The sequence below is a fragment of the Heterodontus francisci genome, unplaced genomic scaffold (assembly GCF_036365525.1).
Source record: "Heterodontus francisci isolate sHetFra1 unplaced genomic scaffold, sHetFra1.hap1 HAP1_SCAFFOLD_66, whole genome shotgun sequence".
Classification (NCBI taxonomy): domain Eukaryota; kingdom Metazoa; phylum Chordata; class Chondrichthyes; order Heterodontiformes; family Heterodontidae; genus Heterodontus; species Heterodontus francisci.
Window position 1 is genome coordinate 3,231,339 of NW_027140986.1, and position 26,349 is coordinate 3,257,687.

Genomic DNA, 26,349 nt, shown 5'->3' on the forward strand with positions numbered 1-26,349 from the left:
GTTTCAGAGTGTATCAGGATCCTGCCAGGTGTGTATGGGGGTTTCACAGTGTGTCAGGATCCTGCCAGGTGTGAATTGTGTTTTCACAGTTTATCAGGGTGCTGCCAGGTGTGTATGGGGGTTTCACAGTGTATCAGGATCCTGCCAGGTGTGAGTGGGGTTTCACAGTGTATCAGGATCCTGCCAGGTGTGTATTGGGTGTTCACAGTGGATCAGGATCCTGCCAGGTGTGAGGGGGGTTTCACTGTGTATCAGGATCCTGCCCGGTGTGTATGTGGGTTTTACAGTTTATCAATACCCTGCCTGGTGTGTATGGGTTTTTCACAGTGTATCAGGATCCTGCCAGGTGTGTATGTGGGTTTCACAGTGTATCAGGATCCTGCCAGGTGTGGATGTGAGTTTCACAGTTTATCAGGATCCTGCCTGGTTTGCATGGGGTTTCACAGTGGATCAGGATCCTGCCACGTGTGTGTGGGTGTTTCACAAAGTATCAGGATCCTGCCTGGTGTGCATGGGGGTTTCACAGTTCATCAGGATCCTGCCACGTGTGTATGGGGTTTTCACAGTGTATCAGGATCCGGCCTGGTGTGAATGGGGGTATCACCGTTTATCAGGATCCTGCCAGGTGCGTATGGGGGATTCACAGTTTATCAGCATCCTGCCAGGTGTGCATGGGTTTTTCGCAGTGGATCAGGATCCAGCCAGGTGTGTATGGGGTTTTCACAGTGTAACAGGATCCTGCCAGGTGTGTATGGGGTATTCACATTGGATCAGGATCCTGCCAGATGTGTATGGGTTTTTCAGAGCTTTTCAGGATCCTACCAGGTGTGTATGGGGGTTTCACCGTTTATCAGCATCTTGCCAGGTGTGTATGTGGTTTTCACAGTGGATCAGGATCCTGCCAGGTGTGTATGGGGTTTTCACAGTTTATCGGTATCCTGCCAAGTGTGCATGGGGTTTTCACAGTGTATCAGATTCCTGCAAAGTGTGTATGGGGTTTTCACAGTGGATCAGGATCCTGCCAGGTGTGTATGGGGTTTTCACAGTGGATCAGTATCCTGCCAGGTGTGTATGGGGTTTTCACAGTGTATCAGGATGCTGCCACGTGTGTATGGGGTTTCACAGTTTATCAGGATCCTGCCTGGTGTGTATGGGGTTTTCACAGTGTATCAGGATCCTGCCAGGTGTGTTTGGGGTTTTCACAGTGTATCAGTATCCTGTCACGTGTGTATGGGGTTTCACAGTGTATCAGGGTCCTGCCAGGTGTGTATGGGGTTTTCACAGTGCATCAGGACCTTCCAAATGTGTCTGGGGTTTCACAGTGTATCAGGATCCTGCCTGATGTGTATGGGATTTCACAGTGTATCAGGATCCTGCCAGATGTGTATGGGGGTTTCACAGTGGATCAGGATCCTGCCAGTTGTGTATGGGGTTTTCACAGTGTATCAGGATCCTGCCAGGTGTGTATGGGGTTTCACAGTGGATCATGATACTGCCAGGTGTGTATGGGGTTTCACATTGGATCAGGATCCTGCCAGGAGTGTATGGGGTTTTCACAGTGCATCAGGGTGCTGCCAGGTTTGTATGGTGTTTTCACAGTTTATCAGCGTCCTGCCAGGTGTGTATGGAGTTTTCACAGTTGATCAGGATCCTGCCAGGTGTGTATGGGGTTTTCACAGTGTATCAGGTCCCTGCCAGGAGGGTATGGGGTTTTCACAGTGTATCAGGCTGCTGCCAGATTTGTATGGGGTTTTCACAGTTTATCAGCGTCCTGCCAGGTGTGTATGGAGTTTTCACAGTTGATCAGGATCCTGCCAGGTGTGTATGGGGTTTTCACAGTGTATCAGAATCCTGCCAGGTGTGTATGGGGTTTCAAAGTGTATCAGGATCCTGCCAGGTGTGTATGGGGTTTTCACAGTTTATCAGGATCCTGCCAGGTGTGTGTGGGGTTTTCACAGTGTATCAGTATCCTGTCAGCTGTGTATGGGGTTTCACAGTGCATCAGGGTCCTGGCAGGTGTGTATGGGGTATCCACAGTGTATCAGGATCCAGCCACGTGAAAACGGGGATTCACGGTGTATCAGAGTCCTGCCAGGTGTGTATGGGGTTTTCTCAGTGTATCAGGATCCTGCCACGTGTGTATGGGGTTTCACAGTGTATCAGGATCCTGCCAGGTGTGTATGGGGGATTCACAGTGGATCAGGATCCTGCCAGGTGCTTATGGGGATTTCACTGTGTATCAGGATCCTGCCAGGTGTGTATGGGGTTTCAAAGTGTATCAGGATCCTGCCAGGTGTGTATGGGGGATTCACAGTGGATCAGGATCCTGCCAGGTGCTTATGGGGTTTTCACAGTGTATCAGGGTCCTGCCAGGTGTGCATGGGGTTTTCACAGTGCATCAGGATCCTGCCAAATGTGTCTGGGGTTTCACAGTGTATCAGGATCCTGCCTGATGTGTATGGGATTTCACAGTGTATCAGGATCCTGCCAGATGTGTATGGGGGTTTCACAGTGGCTCAGGATCCTGCCAGTTGTGTATGGCGTTTTCACAGTGTATCAGGATCCTGCCAGGTGTGTATGGGGTTTCACAGTGGATCAGGATACTGCCAGGTGTGTATGGGGTTTCACATTGGATCAGGATCCTGCCAGGAGTGTATGGGGTTTTCACAGTGCATCAGGTTCCTGCCAGGTGTGTATGGGGTTTTCACAGTGTATCAGGTTCCTGCCAGGAGGGTATGGGGTTTTCACAGTGTATCAGGGTCCTGCCAGGTGTGTATGGGGTTTTCACAGTTTATCAGCGTCCTGCCAGGTGTGTATGGAGTTTTCACAGTTGATCAGGATCCTGCCAGGTGTGTATGGGGTTTTCACAGTGTATCAGGATCCTGCCAGGTGGATATGGGGTTTCAAAGTGTATCAGGATCCTGCCAGGTGTGTATGGGGTTTCACAGTGCATCAGGATCCTGCCAGGTGCGTATGGGGTTTCACAGTGTAACAGGATCCTGCCATATGTGAATGGGGTTTCACTGTGCATCAGGATCCTGCCAGATGTGAATCTGGTTTCACTGTGCATCAGCATCCTGCCTGGATTGTAAGGGGTTTTCACAGAGGATCAGGATCCTGCCAGGTGTGTTTGGGGTTTTCACAGTGAATCCGAATCCTGCCAGGTGTGTATGGGGTTTTCACAGTGTATCAGGATCCTGCCAAGTGTGTAAGGGGTTTTCACAGTGGATCAGGATCCTGCCAGGTGTGTATGGGGTTTTCACAGTGTATCAGGATCCTGCCAAGTGTGTAAGGGGTTTTCACAGTGGATCCGGATCCTGCCAGGTGTGTATGGGGTTTTCACAGTGGATCAGTATCCTGCCAGGTGTGCATGGGGTTTTCACAGTGTATCAGGATGCTGCCACGTGTGTATGGGGTTTCACAGTTTATCAGGATCCTGCCTGGTGTGTATGGGGTTTTCACAGTGTATCAGGATCCTGCCAGGTGTGTTTGGGGTTTTCACAGTGTATCAGTATCCTGTCACGTGTGTATGGGGTTTCACAGTGTATCAGGGTCCTGCCAGGTGTGTATGGGGTTTTCACAGTGCATCAGGACCTTCCAAATGTGTCTGGGGTTTCACAGTGTATCAGGATCCTGCCTGATGTGTATGGGATTTCACAGTGTATCAGGATCCTGCCAGATGTGTATGGGGGTTTCACAGTGGATCAGGATCCTGCCAGGTGTGTATGGGGGTCTCACAGTATATCAGGAACATGCCAGGTGTGTATGGGGTTTCACAGTGTATCAGGATCCTGCCAGGTGTATATGGGGGTTTCATAGTTTGTCAGGAAACTGCCAGGTGTGTTTGGGGGTTTCATAGTTTATCAGGATCCTGCCAGGTGTGTATGGGTTTTTCACAGTGTATCAGGATCCTGCCAGGTGTGTATGGGGTTTTCACAGTGGATCAGGATCCTGCCAGGTGTGTATGGGGTTTTCACATTGTACCAGGATCCTGCCAGGTGTGTACGGGGTTTTCACGGTGGATCAGGATCCTGCCAGGTGTGGATGGGGTTTTCACAGTTTAGCAGGATCCTGCCAGGTGTGTATGGGGGTTTCACAGTTTATCAGGATCCTGCCAGGTGTGTATGGGGGTTTCACAGAGTATCAGGGTCCTGCCAGGTGAGTATGGGGGTTTCACAGTTTATCAGGATCCTGCCAGGTGTGGATGGGGTTTTCACAGTTTATCAGGATCCTGCCAGGTTTGTATGGGGATTTCGCTTTTATCAGGATCCTGCTAGGTTTGTTTGGGTTTTCACAGTTTATCAGGATCCTGCCAGGTGTGCATGGGGGTTTCACAGTTTATCAGGATCCTGCCGCATGTGTATGGGGCTCTCACAGTTTATCAGGATCCTGCCAGGTGTGTCTGGGGTTTTCACAGTTTATCAGGATCCTGCCAGGTGTGTATAGGGGTTTCATAGTGATTCAGGATCCTGCCAGGTGTGTATGGGGTTTTCACAGTGTATAAGGATCCTGCCAGGTGTGTATGGGGTTTTCACAGTGGATCAGGATCCTGCCAGGTGTGTATAGGGTTTTCACAGTGTATCAGGATCCTGCCAGGTGTGTATGGGGGTATCATATTTTATCAGGAAACTGCCAGGTGTGTATGAAGGTTTCATAGTTTATCAGGATCCTGCCAGGTGTGTATGGGGTTTTCACAGTGTATCAGGATCCTGCCAGGTGTGTATGGGGGTTTCTTAGTTTATCAGAATTCTGCCAGGTGTGTATGGGGATTTCACAGTGTATCGGAATCCTGCCAGGTGTGTATGGGGTTTTCACAGTGTATCAGGATCCTGCCAAGTGTGTAAGGGGTTTTCACAGTGGATCAGGATACTGCCAGGTGTGTATGGGGTTTTCACAGTGGATCAGAATTCTGCCAGGTGTGTATGGGGTTTTCACAGTGTATCAGGATGCTGCCACGTGTGTATGGGGTTTCACAGTTTATCAGGATCCTGCCTGGTCTGTATGGGGTTTTCACAGTGTATCAGGATCCTGCCCGGTGTGTATGTGGGTTTCACAGTTTATCAAGACCCTGCCTGGTGTGTATGGGTTTTTCACAGTGTATCAGGATCCTGCCAGGTGTGTATGTGAGTATCACAGTGTATCAGGATCCTGCCAGGTGTGGATGTGGGTATCACAGTTTATCAGGATCCTGCCTGGTTTGCATGGAGTTTCACAGTGGATCAGGATCCTGCCACGTGTGTGTGGGTGTTTCACAAAGTATCAGGATCCTGCCTGGTGTGCATGGGGGTTTCACAGTTCATCAGGATCCTGCCACGTGTGTATGGGGTTTTCACAGTGTATCAGGATCCGGCCTGGTGTGTATGGGGGTATCACCGTTTATCAGGATCCTGCCAGGTGTGTGTGGGGTTTTCACAGTGGATCAGGATATGCCAGGTGTGTATGGGGTTTTCACAGTGTATCAGGATCCTGCCAAGTGTGTATACGGGTTTCATAGTTTATCAGGATCCTGCCAGGTGTGTATGGGGTTTTCACAGTGTATCAGGATCCTGCAAGGTGTGATTGGGGTTTTCACAGTGGATCAGGATCCTTCCAGGTGTGTATGGGTTTTTCACAGTTTAGCAGGATCCTGCCAGGTGTGTATGGGGGTTTCACAGTTTATCAGGATCCTGCCAGGTGTGTATGGGGTTTTCACAGTGTATCAGGATCCTGCCAGGTGTGTATGGGGGTTTCTTAGTTTATCAGGATTCTGCCAGGTGTGTATGGGGGTTTCATAGTTTAATCAGGATTCTGCCAGGTGTGTATGGGGTTTTCACAGTGTATCAGGATCCTGCCAGGTGTGTATGGGGTTTTCGCAGTGTATCAGCATCCTGCCAGGTGTGTATGGGGTTTTCACAGTGGATCAGGATCCTTCCAGGTGTGTATGGGTTTTTCACAGTTTAGCAGGATCCTGCCAGGTGTGTATGGGGGTTTCATAGTGTATCAGGATCCTGAAAGGTGTGTATGGGGATTTCACAGTTTATCAGGATCCTGCTAGGTGTGTATGGGTTTTCACAGTTTATCAGGATCCTGCCAGGTGTGCATGGGGGTTTCACAGTTTATCAGGATCCTGCCAGGTGTGTATGGGGCTCTCACAGTTTATCAGGATCCTGCCAGGTGTGTCTGGGGTTTTCACAGTTTATCAGGATCCTGCCAGGTGTGTATGGGGGTTTCATAGTTTATTAGGATCCTGCCAGGTGTGTATGGGGTTTTCACAGTGTATAAGGATCCTGCCAGGTGTGTATGGGGTTTTCACAGTGGATCAGGATCCTGCCAGGTGTGTATGGGTTTTTCACAGTGTATCAGGATCCTGCCAAGTGTGTATGGGGGTATCATATTTTAGCAGGAAACTGCCAGGTGTGTATGAAGGTTTCATAGTTTATCAGGATCCTGCCAGGTGTGTATGGGGTTTTCACAGTGTATCAGGATTCTGCCAGGTGTGTATGGGGGTTTCATAGTTTATCACGATCCTGCCAGGTGTGTATGGGGTTTTCACAGTGTATCAGGATCCTGCCAGGTGTGTATGGGGTTTTCGCAGTGTATCAGGATCCTGCCAGGTGTGTATGGGGTTTTCACAGTGGATCAGGATCCTTCCAGGTGTGTATGGGTTTTTCACAGTTTAGCAGGATCCTGCCAGGTGTGTATGGGGGTTTCACAGTTTATCAGGATCCTGCCAGGTGTGTATGGGGTTTTCACAGTGTATCAGGATCCTGCCAGGTGTGTATGGGGGTTTCTTAGTTTATCAGGATTCTGCCAGGTGTGTATGGGGGTTTCATAGTTTAATCAGGATTCTGCCAGGTGTGTATGGGGTTTTCACAGTGTATCAGGATCCTGCCAGGTGTGTATGGGGTTTTCGCAGTGTATCAGCATCCTGCCAGGTGTGTATGGGGTTTTCACAGTGGATCAGGATCCTTCCAGGTGTGTATGGGTTTTTCACAGTTTAGCAGGATCCTGCCAGGTGTGTATGGGGGTTTCACAGTTTATCAGGATCCTGCCAGGTGTGTATGGGTTTTTCACAGTGTATCAGGGTCCTGCCAGGTGTGTATGGGTGTTTCACAGTGTATCAGGTTCCTGCCAGGTGAGTATGGGGTTTTCACAGTGAATAAGGATCCTGCCAGGTGTGTATGGGGTTTTCACAGTGGATCAGGATCCTGCCAGGTGTGTATAGGGTTTTCACAGTGTATCAGGATCCTGCCAGGTGTGTATGGGGGTATCATATTTTATCAGGAAACTGCCAGGTGTGTATGAAGGTTTCATAGTTTATCAGGATCCTGCCAGGTGTGTATGGGGTTTTCACAGTGTATCAGGATCCTGCCAGGTGTGTATGGGGGTTTCTTAGTTTATCAGGATTCTGCCAGGTGTGTATGGGGGCTTCATAGTTTATCAGGATCCTGCCAGGTGTGTATGGGGTTTTCACAGTGTATCAGGATCCTGCCAGGTGTGTATGGGGTTTTCACAGTGGATCAGGATCCTGCCAGGTGTGTATGGGGTTTTCGCAGTGTATCAGGATCCTGCCAGGTGTGTATGGGGTTTTCACAGTGGATCAGCATCCTTCCAGGTGTGTATGGGTTTTTCACAGTTTAGCAGGATCCTGCCAGGTGTGTATGGGGGTTTCACAGTTTATCAGGATCCTGCCAGGTGTGCCTGGGGTTTTCACAGTGTATCAGGGTCCTGCCCGGTGTGTATACGGGTTTCATCGTTTATCAGGATCCTGCCAGGTGTGTATGGGGTTTTCACAGTGTATCAGGATCCTGCCAGGTATGTATGGGGGTTTCATAGTTTATCAGGATCCTGCCAGGTGTGTATGGGGGTTTCATAGTGTATCAGGATCCTGCCAGGTGTGTATGGGGTTTTCACAGTGTATCAGGATCCTGCCAGGTGTGCATGGGGTTTTCACAGTGGATCAGGATCCTGCCAGGTGTGTATGGGGTTTTCACTGTTTAGCAGGATCCTGCCAGGTGTGTATGGGGGTTTCACAGTTTATCAGGATCCTGCCAGGTGTGTATGGGGTTTTCACAGTGTATCAGGGTCCTGCCAGGTGTGTATGGGTGTTTCACAGTGTATCAGGGTCCTGCCAGGTGAGTATGGGGTTTTCACAGTGTACCAGGTTCCTGCCTGTTGAGTATGGGGTTTTCACAGATTATCAGTATCCTGCAAGGTCTGTATGGGGGTTTCACAGTTTATCAGGATCCTGCCAGGTGTGTATGGGGTTTTCACAGTTTATCAGGATCCTGCCAGGTGTGTATGGGGGTTTCACAGTTTATCAGGATCCTGCCAGGTGTGTATGGGGTTTTCACAGTGTATCACGATCCTGCCAGGTGTGTATGGGGGTTTCTTAGTTTATCAGGATTCTGCCAGGTGTGTATGGGGGTTTCATAGTTTATCAGGATCCTGCCAGATGTGTATGGGGTTTTCACAGTGTATCAGGATCCTGCCAGGTGTGTATGGGGTTTTCGCAGTGTATCAGCATCCTGCCAGGTGTGTATGGGGTTTTCACAGTGGATCAGGATCCTTCCAGGTGTGTATGGGTTTTTCACAGTTTAGCAGGATCCTGCCAGGTGTGTATGGGGGTTTCACAGTTTATCAGGATCCTGCCAGGTGTGTATGGGTTTTTCACAGTGTATCAGGGTCCTGCCAGGTGTGTATGGGTGTTTCACAGTGTATCAGGGTCCTGCCAGGTGAGTATGGGGTTTTCACAGTGTATAAGGATCCTGCCAGGTGTGTATGGGGTTTTCACAGTGGATCAGGATCCTGCCAGGTGTGTATAGGGTTTTCACAGTGTATCAGGATCCTGCCAGGTGTGTATGGGGGTTTCATTGTTTATCAGGAAACTGCCAGGTGTGTATGAAGGTTTCATAGTTTATCAGCATCCTGCCAGGTGTGTATGGGGTTTTCACAGTGTATCAGGATCCTGCCAGGTGTGTATGGGGGTTTCTTAGTTTATCAGGATTCTGCCAGGTGTGTATGGGGGTTTCACAGTTTATCAGGATCCTGCCAGGTGTGTATGGGGTTTTCACAGTGTATCAGGATCCTGCCAGGTGTGTATGGGGTTTTCACAGTGTATCAGGGTCCTGCCAGGTGAGTATGGGGTTTTCACAGTGTATCAGGTTCCTGCCTTTTGAGTATGGGGTTTTCACAGATTATCAGTATCCTGCAAGGTCTGTATGGGGGTTTCACAGTTTATCAGGATCCTGCCAGGTGTGTATGGGGTTTTCACAGTTTATCAGGATCCTGCCAGGTGTGTATGGGTATTTCACAGTTTATCAGGAACCTGCCAGGTGTCTATGGGTTTTCACAGTTTGTCAGGAACCTGCCAGGTGTGCATGGGGGTTTCACAGTTTATCAGGATCCTGCAAGGTGAGTATGGGTTTTTCACAGTTTAGAAGGATCCTGCCAGGTGTGTATGGGGGTTTCACAGTTTATCAGGATCCTGCCAAGTATGTATGGGGTTTTCATAGTGTATCAGGGTCCTGCCAGGTGTGTACACGGGTTTCATATTTTATCAGGATCCTGCCAGGTGTGTATGGGGTTTTCATAGTGTATCAGGATCCTGCAAGGTGTGATTGGGGTTTTCACAGTGGATCAGGATCCTGCCAAGTGTGTATGGGGTTTTCACAGTGTATCAGGATCCTGCCAGGTTTGTATGGGTTTTTCACAGTTTATCAGGATCCTGCCAGGTGTGTATGGGGCTCTCACAGTTTATCAGGATCCTGTCAGGTGTGTCTGGGGTTTTCACAGTTTATCAGGATCCTGCCAGGTGTGTATGGGGGTTTCATAGTTTATCAGGATCCTGCCAGGTGTGTATGGGGTTTTCACAGTGTATAAGGGTCCTGCCAGGTGTGTATGGGGTTTTCACAGTGGATCAGGATACTGCCAGGTGTGTATGGGTTTTTCACAGTGTATCAGGATCCTGCCAAGTGTGTATGGGGGTATCATATTTTAGCAGGAAACTGCCAGGTGTGTATGAAGGTTTCATAGTTTATCCGGATCCTGCCAGGTGTGTATGGGGTTTTCACAGTGTATCAGGATCCGGCCAGGTGTGTATGGGGTTTTCACTGTTTAGCAGGATCCTGCCAGGTGTGTATGGGGGTTTCACAGTTTATCAGGATCCTGCCAGGTGTGTATGGGGTTTTCACAGTGTATCAGGGTCCTGCCAGGTGTGTATGGGTGTTTCACAGTGTATCAGGGTCCTGCCAGGTGAGTATGGGGTTTTCACAGTGTACCAGGTTCCTGCCTGTTGAGTATGGGGTTTTCACAGATTATCAGTATCCTGCAAGGTCTGTATGGGGGTTTCACAGTTTATCAGGATCCTGCCAGGTGTGTATGGGGTTTTCACAGTTTATCAGGATCCTGCCAGGTGTGTATGGGGGTTTCACAGTTTATCAGGATCCTGCCAGATGTGTATGGGGTTTTCACAGTGTATCACGATCCTGCCAGGTGTGTATGGGGGTTTCTTAGTTTATCAGGATTCTGCCAGGTGTGTATGGGGGTTTCATAGTTTATCAGGATCCTGCCAGATGTGTATGGGGTTTTCACAGTGTATCAGGATCCTGCCAGGTGTGTATGGGGTTTTCGCAGTGTATCAGCATCCTGCCAGGTGTGTATGGGGTTTTCACAGTGGATCAGGATCCTTCCAGGTGTGTATGGGTTTTTCACAGTTTAGCAGGATCCTGCCAGATGTGTATGGGGTTTTCACAGTTTATCAGGATCCTGCCAGGTGTGTATGGGTTTTTCACAGTGTATCAGGGTCCTGCCAGGTGTGTATGGGTGTTTCACAGTGTATCAGGGTCCTGCTAGGTGAGTATGGGGTTTTCACAGTGTATAAGGATCCTGCCAGGTGTGTATGGGGTTTTCACAGTGGATCAGGATCCTGCCAGGTGTGTATAGGGTTTTCACAGTGTATCAGGATCCTGCCAGGTGTGTATGGGGGTATCATATTTTATCAGGAAACTGCCAGGTGTGTATGAAGGTTTCATAGTTTATCAGCATCCTGCCAGGTGTGTATGGGGTTTTCACAGTGTATCAGGATCCTGCTAGGTGTGTATGGGGGTTTCTTAGTTTATCAGGATTCTGCCAGGTGTGTATGGGGGTTTCACAGTTTATCAGGATCCTGCCAGGTGTGTATGGGGTTTTCACAGTGTATCAGGATCCTGCCAGGTGTGTATGGGGTTTTCACAGTGTATCAGGGTCCTGCCAGGTGAGTATGGGGTTTTCACAGTGTATCAGGTTCCTGCCTTTTGAGTATGGGGTTTTCACAGATTATCAGTATCCTGCAAGGTCTGTATGGGGGTTTCACAGTTTATCAGGATCCTGCCAGGTGTGTATGGGGTTTTCACAGTTTATCAGGATCCTGCCAGGTGTGTATGGGTATTTCACAGTTTATCAGGATCCTGCCAGGTGTCAATGGGTTTTCACAGTTTGTCAGGAACCTGCCAGGTGTGCATGGGGGTTTCACTGTTTATCAGGATCCTGCAAGGTGAGTATGGGTTTTTCACAGTTTAGAAGGATCCTGCCAGGTGTGTATGGGGGTTTCACAGTTTATCAGGATCCTGCCAAGTATGTATGGGGTTTTCACAGTGTATCAGGGTCCTGCCAGGTGTGTACACGGGTTTCATATTTTATCAGGATCCTGCCAGGTGTGTATGGGGTTTTCATAGTGTATCAGGATCCTGCAAGGTGTGATTGGGGTTTTCACAGTGGATCAGGATCCTGCCAAGTGTGTATGGGGTTTTCACAGTGTATCAGGATCCTGCCAGGTTTGTATGGGTTTTTCACAGTTTATCAGGATCCTGCCAGGTGTGTATGGGGCTCTCACAGTTTATCAGGATCCTGTCAGGTGTGTCTGGGGTTTTCACAGTTTATCAGGATCCTGCCAGGTGTGTATGGGGGTTTCATAGTTTATCAGGATCCTGCCAGGTGTGTATGGGGTTTTCACAGTGCATAAGGATCCTGCCAGGTGTGTATGGGGTTTTCACAGTGGATCAGGATACTGCCAGGTGTGTATGGGATTTTCACAGTGTATCAGGATCCTGCCAAGTGTGTATGGGGGTATCATATTTTAGCAGGAAACTGACAGGTGTGTATGAAGGTTTCATAGTTTATCAGGATCCTGCCAGGTGTGTATGGGGTTTTCACAGTGTATCAGGATCCTGCCAGGTGTGTATGGGGGTTTCTTAGTTTATCAGGATTCTGCCAGGTGTGTATGGGGGTTTCATAGTTTATCAGGATCCTGCCAGGTGTGTATGGGGTTTTCACAGTGTATCAGGATCCTGCCAGGTGTGTATGGGGTTTTCGCAGTGTATCAGGATCCTGCCAGGTGTGTATGGGGTTTTCACAGTGGATCAGGATCCTTCCAGGTGTGTATGGGTTTTTCACAGTTTAGCAGGATCCTGCCAGGTGTGTATGGGGGTTTCACAGTTTATCAGGATCCTGCCAGGTGTGTATGGGTTTTTCACAGTGTATCAGGATCCTGCCAGGCGTGTATGGGGGTTTCTTAGTTTATCAGGATTCTGCCAGGTGTGTATGGGGGTTTCATAGTTTAATCAGGATCCTGCCAGGTGTGTATGGGGTTTTCACAGTGTATCAGGATCCTGCCAGGTGTGTATGGGGTTTTCGCAGTGTATCAGCATCCTGCCAGGTGTGTATGGGGTTTTCACAGTGGATCAGGATCCTTCCAGGTGTGTATGGGTTTTTCACAGTTTAGCAGGATCCTGCCAGGTGTGTATGGGGGTTTCACAGTTTATCAGGATCCTGCCAGGTGTGTATGGGTTTTTCACAGTGTATCAGGGTCCTGCCAGGTGTGTATGGGTGTTTCACAGTGTATCAGGGTCCTGCCAGGTGAGTATGGGGTTTTCACAGTGAATAAGGATCCTGCCAGGTGTGTATGGGGTTTTCACAGTGGATCAGGATCCTGCCAGGTGTGTATAGGGTTTTCACAGTGTATCAGGATCCTGCCAGGTGTGTATGGGGGTATCATATTTTATCAGGAAACTGCCAGGTGTGTATGAAGGTTTCATAGTTTATCAGGATCCTGCCAGGTGTGTATGGGGTTTTCACAGTGTATCAGGATCCTGCCAGGTGTGTATGGGGGTTTCTTAGTTTATCAGGATTCTGCCAGGTGTGTATGGGGGCTTCATAGTTTATCAGGATCCTGCCAGGTGTGTATGGGGTTTTCACAGAGTATCAGGATCCTGCCAGGTGTGTATGGGGTTTTCACAGTGGATCAGAATCCTGCCAGGTGTGTATGGGGTTTTCGCAGTGTATCAGGATCCTGCCAGGTGTGTATGGGGTTTTCACAGTGGATCAGGATCCTTCCAGGTGTGTATGGGTTTTTCACAGTTTAGCAGGATCCTGCCAGGTGTGTATGGGGGTTTCACAGTTTATCAGGATCCTGCCAGGTGTGCATGGGGTTTTCACAGTGTATCAGGGTCCTGCCCGGTGTGTATACGGGTTTCATCGTTTATCAGGATCCTGCCAGGTGTGTATGGGGTTTTCACAGTGTATCAGGATCCTGCCAGGTATGTATGGGGGTTTCATAGTTTATCAGGATCCTGCCAGGTGTGTATGGGGGTTTCATAGTGTATCAGGAACCTGCCAGGTGTGTATGGGGTTTTCACAGTGTATCAGGATCCTGCCAGGTGTGCATGGGGTTTTCACAGTGGATCAGGATCCTGCCAGGTGTGTATGGGGTTTTCACTGTTTAGCAGGATCCTGCCAGGTGTGTATGGGGGTTTCACAGTTTATCAGGGTCCTGCCAGGTGTGTATGGGTGTTTCACAGTGTATCAGGTTCCTGCCAGGTGAGTATGGGGTTTTCACAGTGTACCAGGTTCCTGCCTGTTGAGTATGGGGTTTTCACAGATTATCAGTATCCTGCAAGGTCTGTATGGGGGTTTCACAGTTTATCAGGATCCTGCCAGGTGTGTATGGGGTTTTCACAGTTTATCAGGATCCTGCCAGGTGTGTATGGGGGTTTCACAGTTTATCAGGATCCTGCCAGGTGTGTATGGGGTTTTCACAGTGTATCACGATCCTGCCAGGTGTGTATGGGGGTTTCTTAGTTTATCAGGATTCTGCCAGATGTGTATGGGGGTTTCATAGTTTATCAGGATCCTGCCAGATGTGTATGGGGTTTTCACAGTGTATCAGGATCCTGCCAGGTGTGTATGGGGTTTTCGCAGTGTATCAGCATCCTGCCAGGTGTGTATGGGGTTTTCACAGTGGATCAGGATCCTTCCAGGTGTGTATGGGTTTTTCACAGTTTAGCAGGATCCTGCCAGGTGTGTATGGGGGTTTCACAGTTTATCAGGATCCTGCCAGGTGTGTATGGGTTTTTCACAGTGTATCAGGGTCCTGCCAGGTGTGTATGGGTGTTTCACAGTGTATCAGGGTCCTGCCAGGTGAGTATGGGGTTTTCACAGTGTATAAGGATCCTGCCAGGTGTGTATGGGGTTTTCACAGTGGATCAGGATCCTGCCAGGTGTGTATGGGGTTTTCACAGTGTATCAGGGTCCTGCCAGGTGAGTATGGGGTTTTCACAGTGTATCAGGTTCCTGCCTTTTGAGTATGGGGTTTTCACAGATTATCAGTATCCTGCAAGGTCTGTATGGGGGTTTCACAGTTTATCAGGATCCTGCCAGGTGTGTATGGGGTTTTCACAGTTTATCAGGATCCTGCCAGGTGTGTATGGGTATTTCACAGTTTATCAGGATCCTGCCAGGTGTCTATGGGTTTCCACAGTTTGTCAGGAACCTGCCAGGTGTGCATGGGGGTTTCACAGTTTATCAGGATCCTGCAAGGTGAGTATGGGTTTTTCACAGTTTAGAAGGATCCTGCCAGGTGTGTATGGGGGTTTCACAGTTTATCAGGATCCTGCCAAGTATGTATGGGGTTTTCACAGTGTATCAGGGTCCTGCCAGGTGTGTACACGGGTTTCATATTTTATCAGGATCCTGCCAGGTGTGTATGGGGTTTTCATAGTGTATCAGGATCCTGCAAGGTGTGATTGGGGTTTTCACAGTTTATCAGGATCCTGCCAGGTGTGTCTGGGGTTTTCACAGTTTATCAGTATCCTGCCAGGTTTGTATGGGGGTTTCATAGTTTATCAGGATCCTGCCAGGTGTGTATGGGGTTTTCACAGAGTATAAGTATCCTGCCAGGTGTGTATGGGGTTTTCACAGTGGATCAGGATCCTGCCAGGTGTGTATGGGTTTTTCACAGTGTATCAGGATCCTGCCAAGTGTGTATGGGGGTATCATATTTTAGCAGGAAACTGCCAGGTGTGTATGAAGGTTTCATAGTTTATCAGGATCCTGCCAGGTGTGTATGGGGTTTTCACAGTGTATCAGGATCCTGCCAGGTGTGTATGGGGGTTTCTTAGTTTATCAGGATTCTGCCAGGTGTGTATGGGGGTTTCATAGTTTATCAGGATCCTGCCAGGTGTGTATGGGGTTTTCACAGTGTATCAGGATCCTGCCAGGTGTGTATGGGGTTTTCGCAGTGTATCAGGATCCTGCCAGATGTGTATGGGGTTTTCACAGTGGATCAGGATCCTTCCAGGTGTGTATGGGTTTTTCACAGTTTAGCAGGATCCTGCCAGGTGTGTATGGGGGTTTCACAGTTTATCAGGATCCTGCCAGGTGTGTATGTGTTTTTCACAGTGTATCAGTGTCCTGCCAGGTGTGTATGGGTGTTTCACAGTGTATCATGGTCCTGCCAGGTGAGTATGGGGTTTTCACAGTGTATAAGGATCCTGCCAGGTGTGTATGGGGTTTTCACAGTGGATCAGGATCCTGCCAGGTGTGTATAGGGTTTTCACAGTGTATCAGGATCCTGCCAGGTGTGTATGGGGGTATCATATTTTATCAGGAAACTGCCAGGTGTGTATGAAGGTTTCATAGTTTATCAGGATCCTGCCAGGTGTGTATGGGGTTTTCACAGTGTATCAGGATCCTGCCAGGTGTGTATGGGGGTTTCTTAGTTTATCAGGATTCTGCCAGGTGTGTATGGGGGTTTCATAGTTTATCAGGATCCTGCCAGGTGTGTATGGGGTTTTCACAGTGTATCAGGATCCTGCCAGGTGTGTATGGGGTTTTCACAGTGTATCAGGGTCCTGCCAGGTGAGTATGGGGTTTTCACAGTGTATCAGGATCCTGCCAGGTGTGTATGGGGCTCTCACAGTTTATCAGGATCCTGCCAGGTGTGTATGGGGTTTTCACAGTGTATAAGGATCCTGCCAGGTGTGTATGGGGTTTTCACAGTGGATCAGGATCCTGCCAAGTGTGTATGGGGGTATCATATTTTAGCAGGAAACTGCCAGGTGTGTATGAAGGTTTCATAGTTTATCAGGATCCTGCCAGGTGTGTATGGGGTTTTCACAGTGTATCAGGATCCTGCCAGGTGTGTATGGGTTTTCACAGTTTATCAGGATCCTGCCAGGTGTGCATGGGGGTTTCACAGTTTATCAGGATCCTGCCAGGTGTGTATGGGGGTTTCATAGTTTATCAGGATCCTGCCAGGTGTGTATGGGGTTTTCACAGTGTATCAGGATCCTGCCAGGTGTGTATGGGTTTTCACAGTTTATCAGGATCCTGCCAGGTGTGCATGGGGGTTTCACAGTTTATCAGGATCCTGCCAGGTGTGTATGGGGCTCTCACAGATTATCAGGATCCTGCCAGGTGTGTCTGGGGTTTTCACAATTTATCAGGATCCTGCCAGGTGTGTATGGGGGTTTCATAGTTTATCAGGATCCTGCCAGGTGTGTATGGGGTTTTCACAGTGTATAAGGATCCTGCCAGGTGTGTATGGGGTTTTCACAGTGGATCAGGATCCTGCCAGGTGTGTATGGGTTTTTCACAGTGTATCAGGATCCTGCCAAGTGTGTATGGGGGTATCATATTTTAGCAGGAAACTGCCAGGTGTGTATGAAGGTTTCATAGTTTATCAGGATCCTGCCAGGTGTGTATGGGATTTTCACAGTGTATCAGGATCCTGCCAGGTGTGTATGGGGGTTTCTTAGTTTATCAGGATTCTGCCAGGTGTGTATGGGGGTTTCATAGTTTATCAGGATCCTGCCAGGTGTGTATGGGGTTTTCACAGTGTATCAGGATCCTGCCAGGTGTGTATGGGGTTTTCGCAGTGTATCAGGATCCTGCCAGGTGTGTATGGGGTTTTCACAGTGGATCAGGATCCTTCCAGGTGTGTATGGGTTTTTCACAGTTTAGCAGGATCCTGCCAGGTGTGTATGGGGGTTTCACAGTTTATCAGGATCCTGCCAGGTGTGTATGGGGTTTTCACAGTGTATCAGGATCCTGCCAGGTGTGTATGGGGGTTTCTTAGTTTATCAGGATTCTGCCAGGTGTGTATGGGGGTTTCATAGTTTAATCAGGATCCTGCCAGGTGTGTATGGGGTTTTCACAGTGTATCAGGATCCTGCCAGGTGTGTATGGGGTTTTCGCAGTGTATCAGCATCCTGCCAGGTGTGTATGGGGTTTTCACAGTGGATCAGGATCCTTCCAGGTGTGTATGGGTTTTTCACAGTTTAGCAGGATCCTGCCAGGTGTGTATGGGGGTTTCACAGTTTATCAGGATCCTGCCAGGTGAGTATGGGGTTTTCACAGTGTATAAGGATCCTGCCAGGTGTGTATGGGGTTTTCACAGTGGATCAGGATCCTGCCAGGTGTGTATAGGGTTTTCACAGTGTATCAGGATCCTGCCAGGTGTGTATGGGGGTATCATATTTTATCAGGAAACTGCCAGGTGTGTATGAAGGTTTCATAGTTTATCAGGATCCTGCCAGGTGTGTATGGGGTTTTCACAGTGTATCAGGATCCTGCCAGGTGTGTATGGGGGTTTCTTAGTTTATCAGGATTCTGCCAGGTGTGTATGGGGGCTTCATAGTTTATCAGGATCCTGCCAGGTGTGTATGGGGTTTTCACAGTGTATCAGGATCCTGCCAGGTGTGTATGGGGTTTTCACAGTGGATCAGGATCCTGCCAGGTGTGTATGGGGTTTTCGCAGTGTATCAGGATCCTGCCAGGTGTGTATGGGGTTTTCACAGTGGATCAGGATCCTTCCAGGTGTGTATGGGTTTTTCACAGTTTAGCAGGATCCTGCCAGGTGTGTATGGGGGTTTCACAGTTTATCAGGATCCTGCCAGGTGTGCATGGGGTTTTCACAGTGTATCAGGGTCCTGCCCGGTGTGTATACGGGTTTCATCGTTTATCAGGATCCTGCCAGGTGTGTATGGGGTTTTCACAGTGTATCAGGATCCTGCCAGGTATGTATGGGGGTTTCATAGTTTATCAGGATCCTGCCAGGTGTGTATGGGGGTTTCATAATGTATCAGGATCCTGCCAGGTGTGTATGGGGTTTTCTCAGTGTATCAGGTTCCTGCCAGGTGTGCATGGGGTTTTCACAGTGGATCAGGATCCTGCCAGGTGTGTATGGTGTTTTCACTGTTTAGCAGGATCCTGCCAGGTGTGTATGGGGGTTTCACAGTTTATCAGGATCCTGCCAGGTGTGTATGGGGTTTTCACAGTGTATTAGGGTCCTGCCAGGTGTGTATGGGTGTTTCACAGTGTATCAGGGACCTGCCAGGTGAGTATGGGGTTTTCACATTGTACCAGGTTCCTGCCTGTTGAGTATGGGGTTTTCACAGATTATCAGTATCCTGCAAGGTCTGTATGGGGGTTTCACAGTTTATCAGGATCCTACCAGGTGTGTATGGGGTTTTCACAGTTTATCAGGATCCTGCCAGGTGTGTATGGGTATTTCACAGTTTATCAGGATCCTGCCAGGTGTCTTTGGGTTTTCACAGTTTGTCAGGATCCTGCCAGGTGTGCATGGGGGTTTCACAGTTTATCAGGATCCTGCAAGGTGAGTATGGGTTTTTCACAGTGGATCAGGATCCTGCCAGGTGTGTATGGGGTTTTCACAGTGTATCAGGATCCTGCCAGGTGTGTATGGGGTTTTCGCAGTGTATCAGCATCCTGCCAGGTGTGTATGGGGTTTTCACAGTGGATCAGGATCCTTCCAGGTGTGTATGGGTTTTTCACAGTTTAGCAGGATCCTGCCAGGTGTGTATGGGGGTTTCACAGTTTATCAGGATCCTGCCAGGTGTGTATGGGTTTTTCACAGTGTATCAGGGTCCTGCCAGGTGTGTATGGGTGTTTCACAGTGTATCAGGGTCCTGCCAGGTGAGTATGGGGTTTTCACAGTGTATAAGGATCCTGCCAGGTGTGTATGGGGTTTTCACAGTGGATCAGGATCCTGCCAGGTGTGTATAGGGTTTTCACAGTGTATCAGGATCCTGCCAGGTGTGTATGGGGGTATCATATTTTATCAGGAAACTGCCAGGTGTGTATGAAGGTTTCATAGTTTATCAGGATCCTGCCAGGTGTGTATGGGGTTTTCACAGTGTATCAGGATCCTGCCAGGTGTGTATGGGGGTTTCTTAGTTTATCAGGATTCTGCCAGGTGTGTATGGGGGCTTCATAGTTTATCAGGATCCTGCCAGGTGTGTATGGGGTTTTCACAGTGTATCAGGATCCTGCCAGGTGTGTATGGGGTTTTCACAGTGGATCAGGATCCTGCCAGGTGTGTATGGGGTTTTCGCAGTGTATCAGGATCCTGCCAGGTGTGTATGGGGTTTTCACAGTGGATCAGGATCCTTCCAGGTGTGTATGGGTTTTTCACAGTTTAGCAGGATCCTGCCAGGTGTGTATGGGGGTTTCACAGTTTATCAGGATCCTGCCAGGTGTGCATGGGGTTTTCACAGTGTATCAGGGTCCTGCCCGGTGTGTATACGGGTTTCATCGTTTATCAGGATCCTGCCAGGTGTGTATGGGGTTTTCACAGTGTATCAGGATCCTGCCAGGTATGTATGGGGGTTTCATAGTTTATCAGGATCCTGCCAGGTGTGTATGGGGGTTTCATAGTGTATCAGGATCCTGCCAGGTGTGTATGGGGTTTTCACAGTGTATCAGGTTCCTGCCAGGTGTGCATGGGGTTTTCACAGTGGATCAGGATCCTGCCAGGTGTGTATGGTGTTTTCACTGTTTAGCAGGATCCTGCCAGGTGTGTATGGGGGTTTCACAGTTTATCAGGATCCTGCCAGGTGTGTATGGGGTTTTCACAGTGTATTAGGGTCCTGCCAGGTGTGTATGGGTGTTTCACAGTGTATCAGGGACCTGCCAGGTGAGTATGGGGTTTTCACATTGTACCAGGTTCCTGCCTGTTGAGTATGGGGTTTTCACAGATTATCAGTATCCTGCAAGGTCTGTATGGGGGTTTCACAGTTTATCAGGATCCTGCCAGGTGTGTATGGGGTTTTCACAGTTTATCAGGATCCTGCCAGGTGTGTATGGGTATTTCACAGTTTATCAGGATCCTGCCAGGTGTCTTTGGGTTTTCACAGTTTGTCAGGATCCTGCCAGGTGTGCATGGGGGTTTCACAGTTTATCAGGATCCTGCAAGGTGAGTATGGGTTTTTCACAGTGGATCAGGATCCTGCCAGGTGTGTATGGGGTTTTCACTGTTTAGCAGCATCCTGCCAGGTGTGTATGGGGGTTTCACAGTTTATCAGGATCCTGCCAGGTGTGTATGGGGGTTTCATAGTGTATCAGGGTCCTGCCAGGTGAGTGTGGGGGTTTCACAGTTTATCAGGATCCTGCCAGGTGTGGATGGGGTTTTCACAGTTTATCAGGATCCTGCCAGGTTTGTTTGGGGATTTCACAGTTTATCAGGATCCTGCTCGGTGTGTATGGGTTTTCACAGTTTATCAGGATCCTGCCAGGTGTGCATGGGGGTTTTCACAGTTTATCAGGATCCTGCCAGGTGTGTATGGGGCTCTCACAGTTTATCAGGATCCTGCCAGGTGTGTCTGGGGTTTTCACAGTTTATCAGGATCCTGCCAGGTGTGTATGGGGGTTTCATAGTTTATCAGGATCCAGCCAGGTGTGTATGGGGTTTGCACAGTGTATAAGGATCCTGCCAGGTGTGTATGGGGTTTTCACAGTGGATCAGGAACCTGCCAGGTGTGTATGGGTTTTTCACAGTGTATCAGGATCCTGCCAAGTGTGTATGGGGGTATCATATTTTAGCAGGAAACTGCCAGGTGTGTATGAAGGTTTCATAGTTTATCAGTATCCTGCCAGGTGTGTATGGGGTTTTCACAGTGTATCAGGATCCAGCCAGGTGTGTATGGGGGTTTCTTAGTTTATCAGGATTCTGCCAGGTGTGTATGGGGGTTTCATAGTTTATCAGGATCCTGCCAGGTGTGTATGGGGTTTTCACAGTGTATCAGGATCCTGCCAGGTGTGTATGGGGTTTTCGCAGTGTATCAGGATCCTGCCAGGTGTGTATGGGGTTTTCACAGTGGATCAGGATCCTTCCAGGTGTGTATGGGTTTTTCACAGTTTAGCAGGATCCTGCCAGGTGTGTATGGGGGTTTCACAGTTTATCAGGATCCTGCCAGGTGTGTATGGGTTTTTCACAGTGTTTCAGGACCCTGCCAGGTGTGTATGGGGGTTTCTTAGTTTATCAGGATTCTGCCAGGTGTGTATGGGGGTTTCATAGTTTATCAGGATCCTGCCAGGTGTGTATGGGGTTTTCACAGTGTATCAGGATCGTGCCAGGTGTGTATGGGGCTTTCGCAGTGTATCAGGATACTGCCAGGTGTGTATGGGGTTTTCACAGTGGATCAGGATCCTTCCAGGTGTGTATGGGTTTTTCGCAGTTTAGCAGGATCCTGCCAGGTGTGTATGGGGGTTTCACAGTTTATCAGGATCCTGCCAGGTGTGTATGGGGTTTTCACAGTGTATCAGGATCCTGCCAGGTATGTATGGGGGTTTCATAGTTTATCAGGATACTGCGAGGTGTGTATGGGGGTTTCATAGTGTATCAGGATCCTGCCAGGTGTGTTTGGGGGTTTCACAGTGTATCAGGATCCTGCCAGGTGTGTATGGGGTTTTCACAGTGTATCAGGATCCTGCGAGGTGTGTATGGGGGTTTCATAGTGTATCAGGATCCTGCCAGGTGTGTATGGGGGTTTCACAGTTTATCAGGATCCTGCCAGGTGTGTCAGGGGTTTTCACAGTGTATCAGGGTCCTGCCAGGTGTGTATGGGTGTTTCACAGTGTATCAGGGTCCTGCCAGGTGAGTATGGGGTTTTCACAGTGTATCAGGTTCCTGCCTGTTGAGTATGGGGTTTTCACAGATTATCAGTATCCTGCAAGGTCTGTATGGGGGTTTCACAGTTTATCAGGATCCTGCCAGGTGTGTATGGGGTTTTCACAGTTTATCAGGATCCTGCCAGGTGTCTTTGGGTTTTCACAGTTTGTCAGGATCCTGCCAGGTGTGCATGGGGGTTTCACAGTTTATCAGGATCCTGCAAGGTGAGTATGGGGTTTTCACAGTTTAGAAGGATCCTGCCAGGTGTGTATGGGGGTTTCACAGTTTATCAGGATCCTGCCAAGTATGTCTGGGGTTTTCACAGTGTATCAGGGTCCTGCCAGGTGTGTACACGGGTTTCATATTTTATCAGGATCCTGCCAGGTGTGTATGGGGTTTTCATAGTGTATCAGGATCCTGCAAGGTGTGTATGGGGTTTTCACAGTGGATCAGGATCCTGCCAAGTGTGTATGGGGTTTTCACAGTGTATCAGGATCCTGCCAGGTTTGTATGGGTTTTTCACAGTGGATCAGGATCCTGCCAGGTGTGTATGGGGTTTTCACTGTTTGGCAGCATCCTGCCAGGTGTGTATGGGGGTTTCACAGTTTATCAGGATCCTGCCAGGTGTGCATCGGGGTTTCATAGTGTATCAGGGTCCTGCCAGGTGAGTGTGGGGGTATCACAGTTTATCAGGATCCTGCCAGGTGTGGATGGGGTTTTCACAGTTTATCAGGATCCTGCCAGGTTTGTATGGGGATTTCACAGTTTATCAGGATCCTGCTAGGTGTGTATGGGTTTTCACAGTTTATCAGGATCCTGCCAGGTGTGCATGGGGGTTTCACAGTTTATCAGGATCCTGCCAGGTGTGTATGGGGCTCTCACAGTTTATCAGGATCCTGCCAGGTGTGTCTGGGGTTTTCACAGTTTATCAGGATCCTGCCAGGTGTGTATGGGGGTTTTATAGTTTATCAGGATCCTGCCAGGTGTGTATGGGGTTTTCACAGTGTATAAGGATCCTGCCAGGTGTGTATGGGGTTTTCACAGTGGATCAGGATCCTGCCAGGTGTGTATGGGTTTTTCACAGTGTATCAGGATCCTGCCAGGTGTGTATGGGGGTTTCACAGTTTATCAGGATCCTGCCAGGTGTGTATGGGGTTTTCACAGTGTATCAGGGTCCTGCCAGGTATGTATGGGTGTTTAACAGTGTATCAGGGTCCTGCCAGGTGAGTATGGGGTTTTCACAGTGGATCAGGATCCTGCCAGGTGTGTATGGGGTTTTCACAGTTTAGCATGATCCTGCCAGGTGTGTATGGGGGTTTCACAGTTTATCAGGATCCTGCCAGGTGTGTATGGGGTTTTCACAGTTTAGCAGTATCCTGCCAGGTGTGTATGGGGGTTTCATAGTGTATCAGGATCCTGCCAGGTGTGTATGGGGTTTTCACAGTGTATCAGGATCCTGCCAGGTGTGTATGGGGGTTTCACAGTTTATCAGGATCCAGCCAGGTGTGTATGGGGTTTTCACATTGTATCAGGGTCCTGCCAGGTGTGTATGGGTGTTTCACAGTGTATCAGGGTCCTGCCAGGTGAGTATGGGGTTTTCACAGTGTATCAGGTTCCTGCCTGTTGAGTATGGGGTTTTCACAGATTATCAGTATCCTGCAAGGTCTGTATGGGGGTTTCACAGTTTATCAGGATCCTGCCAGGTGTGTATGGGGTTTTCACAATTTATCAGGATCCTGCCAGGTGTGTATGGGTATTTCACAGTTTATCAGGATCCTGCCAGGTGTCTATGGGTTTTAACAGTTTGTCAGGATCCTGCCAGGTGTGCATGGGGGTTTCACAGTTTATCAGGATCCTGCAAGGTGAGTATGGGGTTTTCACAGTTTAGCAGGATCCTGCCAGGTGTGTATGGGGGTTTCACAGTTTATCAGGATCCTGCCAAGTGTGTATGGGGTTTTCACAGTGCATCAGGGTCCTGCCAGGTGTGTACAGGGGTTTCATATTTTATCAGGATCCTGCCAGGTGTGTATGGGGTTTTCATAGTGTATCAGGATCCTGCAAGGTGTGTATGGGGTTTTCACAGTGGATCAGGATCCTGCCATGTGTGTATGGGGTTTTCACAGTGTATCAGGATCCTGCCAGATTTTTATGGGTTTTTCACAGTGGATCAGGATCCTGCCAGGTGTGTATGGGGTTTTCACTGTTTAGCAGCATCCTGCCAGGTGTGTATGGGGGTTTCAGAGTTTAACAGGATCCTGACAGGTGTGTATGGGGGTTTCATAGTGTATCAGGGTCCTGCCAGGTGAGTATGGGGGTTTCACAGTTTATCGGGATCCTGCCAGGATTGTATGGGGATTTCACAGTTTATCAGGATCCTGCTAGTTGTGTATGGGTTTTCACAGTTTATCAGGATCCTGCCAGGTGTGCATGGGGGTTTCACAGTTTATCAGGATCCTGCCAGGTGTGTATGGGGCTCTCACAGTTTATCAGGATCCTGCCAGGTGTGTCTGGGGTTTTCACAGTTTATCAGGATCCTGCCAGGTGTGTATGGGGGTTTCATAGTTTATCAGGATCATGCCAGGTGTGTATGGGGTTTTCACAGTGTATAAGGATCCTGCCAGGTGTGTATGGGGTTTTCACAGTGGATCAGGATCCTGCCAGGTGTGTATGGGTTTTTCACAGTGTTTCAGGATCCTGCCAGGTGTGTATGGGGGTATCATATTTTATCAGGAAACTGCCAGGTGTGTATGAAGGTTTCATAGTTTCTCAGGATCCTGCCAGGTGTGTATGGGGTTTTCACAGTTTAGCAGGATCCTGCCAGGTGTGTATGGGGGTTTCACAGTTTATCAGGATCCTGCCAAGTGTGTATGGGGTTTTCACAGTGTATCAGGGTCCTGCCAGGTGTGTACACGGGTTTCATATTTTATCAGGATCCTGCCAGGTGTGTATGGGGTTTTCATAGTGTATCAGGATCCTGCAAGGTGTGTATGGGTTTTTCACAGTGGATCAGGATCCTGCCAGGTGTGTATGGGGTTTTCACAGTGTATCAGGATCCTGCCAGGTTTGTATGGCTTTTTCACAGTGGATCAGGATCCTGCCAGGTGTGTATGGGGTTTTCACTGTTTAGCAGCATCCTGCCAGGTGTGTATGGGGGTTTCACAGTTTAACAGGATCCTGCCAGGTGAGTATGGGGGTTTCACAGTTTATCAGGATCCTGCCAGGTGTGGATGGGGTTTTCACAGTTTCTCAGGATCCTGCCAGGATTGTATGGGGATTTCACAGTTTATCAGGATCCTGCTAGGTGTGTATGGGTTTTCACAGTTTATCAGGATCCTGCCAGGTGTGCATGGGGGTTTCACAGTTTATCAGGATCCTGCCAGGTGTGTATGGGGCTCTCACAGTTTATCAGGATCCTGCCAGGTGTGTCTGGGGTTTTCACAGTTTATCAGGATCCTGCCAGGTGTGTATGGGGGTTTCATAGTTTATCAGGATCATGCCAGGTGTGTATGGGGTTTTCACAGTGTATAAGGATCCTGCCAGGTGTGTATGGGGTTTTCACAGTGGATCAGGATGCTGCCAGGTGTGTATGGGTTTTTCACAGTGTATCAGGATCCTGCCAGGTGTGTATGGGGGTTTCATATTTTATCAGGAAACTGCCAGGTGTGTATGAAGGTTTCATAGTTTCTCAGGATCCTGCCAGGTGTGTATGGGGTTTTCACAGTGTATCAGGATCCTGCCAGGTGTGTATGGGGTTTTCTTAGTTTATCAGGATTCTGCCAGGTGTGTATGGGGGATTCATAGTTTATCAGGCTCCTGCCAGGTGTGTATGGGGTTTTCGCAGTGTATCAGGATCCTGCCAGGTGTGTATGGGGTTTTCACAGTGGATCAGGATCATTCCAGGTGTGTATGGGTTTTTCACAGTTTAGCAGGATCCTGCCAGGTGTGTATGGGGGTTTCACAGTTTATCAGGATGCTGCCAGGTGTGCATGGGGTTTTCACAGTGTATCAGGGTCCTGCCCGGTGTGGATACGGGTTTCATAGTTTATCAGGATCCTGCCAGGTGTGTATGGGGTTTTCACAGTGTATCAGGATCCTGCCAGGTATGTATGGGGGTTTCATAGTGTATCAGGATCCTGCCAGGTGTG